Consider the following 4,769-nt stretch of genomic DNA (forward strand, 5'->3'; position numbering starts at 1 on the left):
GTAGAGCTAAATAAATGCTAAATAATTTTATCCACAAAGTGGTTACAAGAAATTACATTGAACAAAAAAATAGAATATAAACAATTTATTTTATACAACAAATCACAAAATTACCTGAAATATACGCCTCCATCCATTTTAAGATCATTTAAATACAATATTTAGATTTCTGTTTTCTCGTAATTTCTTCCATGCTTCAATATCTGCACAATATTCATTTTAGTTTCTTGTGGTATATTTATCAGTAAGCCAAATTTAAGATACAATTTTATATTTAAATTTCCGCAGATGTTGCGTAAAGATCATAAAGATGTTGCGTAACGAAAACAAAGAGTTAAAAATGGAAATCATGGCTTTAAAATCAGCCCAACTTGCAAAAAACAACACTCACCGTGCAAGGAATGACTCATCGGATTCAAGTAGTGATCTAACAGGGTTTGAAACAGATGGAAATCAATATACTATGAATACAAGGAAAGCTAAAAAAAGAAAAGCCAAAAACTCTCCAGAACTCAACAAAGATGTACCAACCATTGTTAAGGAAAGTCCTATAATTGTTTCAGGAAATGGTAGTACTAGTAGAAATGAAAATGATAAAAACCACGGGGGTAATACTAATAAAGTCCAAACTAATAATGGAGCTAGTATTACTAGCAGTGAAAGGGATGATCTCCAGCAAATTAGGGAAAGGAAGCCACCTCCTATAAACCTTGTTGGGATCGAAGATTATAATAAAGTTAAAATGTTGCTAGATTCGAATATAAAAAACTATAAAATTACTTCACTAAACCAAAACGTGTGGAAAGTTAACCTAGACACCCCTGAATCCTATAGGCTACTGGTCAAAAAACTTGAAAGTGAAAAGATCGAGTGGTTTACTTACGAGGATAAAAATGAGAGACCGTTTAGAGTTATGGCCAGGGGTCTCCATTGGAGTTGTGATAGAAATGAAATCATTGAGGATATCACCAGTCAAGGTCTTAAGATTGTAGACGCTGTAAATATAATTAAAAACGAAAGAGTTGTCGATGAAAGGGGAGAACTTATTCTACAGAAAAAGAAATTGCCTCTTTTCATGCTGACTTTTGATAGAAGTGAAAATATAACAAAAATTTACGAAATAAGGTCAATACTAAATCTTATAGTTAAAATTGAACCTGTTAAGAAAACAAGTAAGGCTATAGTTCAGTGTAAGCGATGCCAGGGATTCAATCATTCGGGTAACTTCTGCAAAAAGGATCCAAAATGCGTCAAATGTGGTAACAGCCATCTCTCTAACAACTGCCCACGCAAAAGAGATGTTCCTGCGTCATGCGCCAACTGTGGAGGCAGCCATCCAGCAAACTATAGGGGCTGTAAAATAGCCAAAGACCTACAGAAAAGGAGAGACCTAGCTTCTAGATCAAGGAATCTTCCAAGTGCAAATAGTCTTCCACAAGCTCATACCAGTAATTCTAATAAAAACTCTAACATAAATAATAATGTTAACAAGATTAATCAAGTCATCAATTCTAATCTAAAAGATAAGCGAACTTATGCTCAGGCTGCGAGCACATATCAAAGATATGATACATCCAACATTGAAAACACTCTAATCCTGATCCTCAACAAACTAGACGAACAGAAAAAATCTGAAATAAATATTTATAATAGAATTAGCTCGATAGAAAATAAATTAAACTCTAGAATTAATAAGAAATGACGAAATCAATCAGAATTATGACATGGAATGCTAATGGCCTTTTACACCACATTCACGAACTTGAAATATTTTTACATGACGAAAAAATTGATGTAGGCTTAATATCTGAGACGCACTTTACAAAGGAAAGCTACTTAAATATAAGAGGATTTACGTGTTACCACACCCAGCATCCGGAAAATAAGGCCAAGGGAGGCACTGCAATAATTATTAAGAATAATATTAGTCACTACGAGGTACCTAAAATTGAAGAAAATCACATGCAAGTCTCATCGGTTGCAATAATGTTTAAAAATAAAGAATTCATAGTGTCAGCTATCTACTGTCCTCCTAAATTCAATCTGAAAGTTGAAGACTATAAATGGCTCTTCAGTAAGCTGGGAGCAAACTTTATAATGGGCGGAGATTTAAATGCCAAAAACACAGCATGGGGCTCGAGAGTTAATTCGCCTAAAGGCAAAGCTCTTTACGAAGCGGCGACTACAATGAACTGCGATTTTCACTCATCTGGTAAACCTACGTATTGGCCTGCAGATCAGAATAGAACCCCAGACCTAATAGATTTCTTTATCTCCAGAGGGATTTCTGGGAACTACATGCATGTTAAAGAAAATCTTGACTTAAGCTCAGATCATACTGCTGTGATACTTACCATAAGCGAATCCGTAATTACTAAACAAGAACCACCTAAGCTATGTAATAAATCAACTAATTGGAACAATGTCAGAAATGAGTTACAAGCCAACATCGAATTAAATACTCCTCTGAGAAATGCTCAACAATTAGAAATCGAAGCAAACAAGTTGGTTACTGTCATTCAAAATTCTGTCTGGAATAACACTAATCCTCGCATGATAACCAATAGCAATAATAATTTTATATATCCACTAGAAGTAAGGAAACTAATAAAAGAAAAAAGAAAAGCTAGGAAAAGATGGCAGATTACCAGAGCTCCAGTTGATAAAACGAATTTCAATCGCATGTGCAATAAATTGAAAAAGCTTTTAAAACAAATTAAAAATGAAACAGTTGCAAATACATTAAGTAAACTATCTGTAGATAACAAGAACGATTACTCTCTCTGGAAAACAGTCAAGAGTACAAATAAACCAATAAGTCAAGCTCCACCGATAAGGAAATCTGATAACTCATGGGCTATAACCGATATGGACAAAGCTAGCTGCTTTGCTGAGTACCTAGAGAATATTTTCAAGCCTCTTCCCAGGCAGACTTTCTTGGAAAACGCAAACCAAGTTGCTAATTCCAATCACATGACCATTAGGAAAATAACTTTATCTGAAATTCGTAACGAGATCAAGAAAACCAATAACAAGAAGGCTCCAGGGTATGACCTTATCACCGCAAAAATATTAAAAGAACTACCAACTATTGCTGTTAAGAAAATGCTATTCCTGTTCAATGCGGTAATTCGCTTAAAATATTTTCCGGAAATATGGAAAGTTGCAGAAATTATGATGATTCCTAAACCAGGGAAGCCACCTACCGATCTGAAGTCCTATAGACCGATTTCACTCCTGCCAATTATATCCAAGCTGTTGGAAAAAATGCTGTTGGCTCGCATTATGCCGATTATTCAAGAAAGAAACTTAATACCAGCCCACCAGTTTGGATTTAGAACGAGTCACTCTACAATTGATCAAGTTCACAGGATTACTAATGTCATAGAAAAAGCGTTGGAAAATAAGGAAATTTGCTCAGCAGTATTCCTAGATGTGGCGCAGGCCTTTGATAAGGTGTGGCATAAAGGCTTAATATGCAAATTGAATAAGGTACTGCCGAACGAAATGTGTGTGATTCTAGAATCCTATCTTACCGGTAGAACTTTTAGAGTTAAGCACAATAACGAATATTCAGATATTAGAAACATTGAGGCTGGGGTCCCACAAGGTAGTGTGCTGGGTCCTGTGCTATACCTCCTCTTCACAAGAGACATCCCAGAAATAAGTTCAACAATGACAGCCACTTTCGCAGATGACACGGCAATCTTAGCTACGGGAAAGACAATTGAGGAATGTTCAAACAAGCTACAAGTAAACTTAAATTTAGTCAACTCTTGGATGAAAAAATGGCGTATTAAAATTAACGAATCTAAATCCGTTAACGTAAATTTTACAAACAGAACCATTAACCCTGTTAGTATCATGCTTAATGATGAGGCAGTGCCATACGCTAATGAAGCAAAGTATTTAGGAATGACCCTAGATGCTAAATTACGCTGGAAAACCCACGTAAAGAAAAAGAAGGAGGAAATAAATTTGAAACTAAGAAAATTTAACTGGTTAATCGGAAAGAAATCTGAGCTCAACTTACATAATAAGCTCTTAATATATAATCAAATTATTAAACCAATTTGGACTTATGGTATCCAACTTTGGGGATGTACTAAGAAAAGCAATTACCAAATTATACAGACAATCCAGAACAAGGTGCTTCGATGTATTGTAGATGCTCCTTGGTATGTCAGAAACTCCACTATTCACAGAGACTTAAAAATCAACACAGTTGAACAAGAAATAAGGAAATATGCAATTAACCACAACGAAAGAATAACGCAACACGAAAACATAGAAATGAGGAAAATAATTGAAGATGAAGATAGTAGTGCAACACGTCGCTTAAAAAGAAGAAGACCTTTAGATCTTGCAGCCATAATATAATTATAAAATCCGGGGTTACCGTCGTTGGACGCTCTCCCACTCTCTCTACACGTGAAAAATAAATTGCTAGATAGGTTTAATTAACTTAGTTGCGATATATTAAAAGAGAAATAAAAAAAAAAAAAAAAAAAAAAAAAATTTCCGCAACATGTGAAAAATAAATTTATATTTTCCAGTATTATTATTGATTTATTATTCATATCCTTATATTCCCCATGTATTTCACAATATGTACATAATATAATATCCTTATACGCAACACTTGTTTTGCATGTTGTATATACAAATCATTGTAACAAAGATCAATGTTTTATAATTACAAAATATTAAATTTGAAATTCCATCTTGAATAATTTATAAGATCAATTTGGTCCTGCAGGATTTAAAAA

Source organism: Condylostylus longicornis, unplaced genomic scaffold (assembly GCF_029603195.1).
Source record: "Condylostylus longicornis isolate FDR11 unplaced genomic scaffold, ASM2960319v2 ptg000039l, whole genome shotgun sequence".
In the NCBI taxonomy this organism is placed as follows: Eukaryota; Metazoa; Arthropoda; class Insecta; order Diptera; family Dolichopodidae; genus Condylostylus; species Condylostylus longicornis.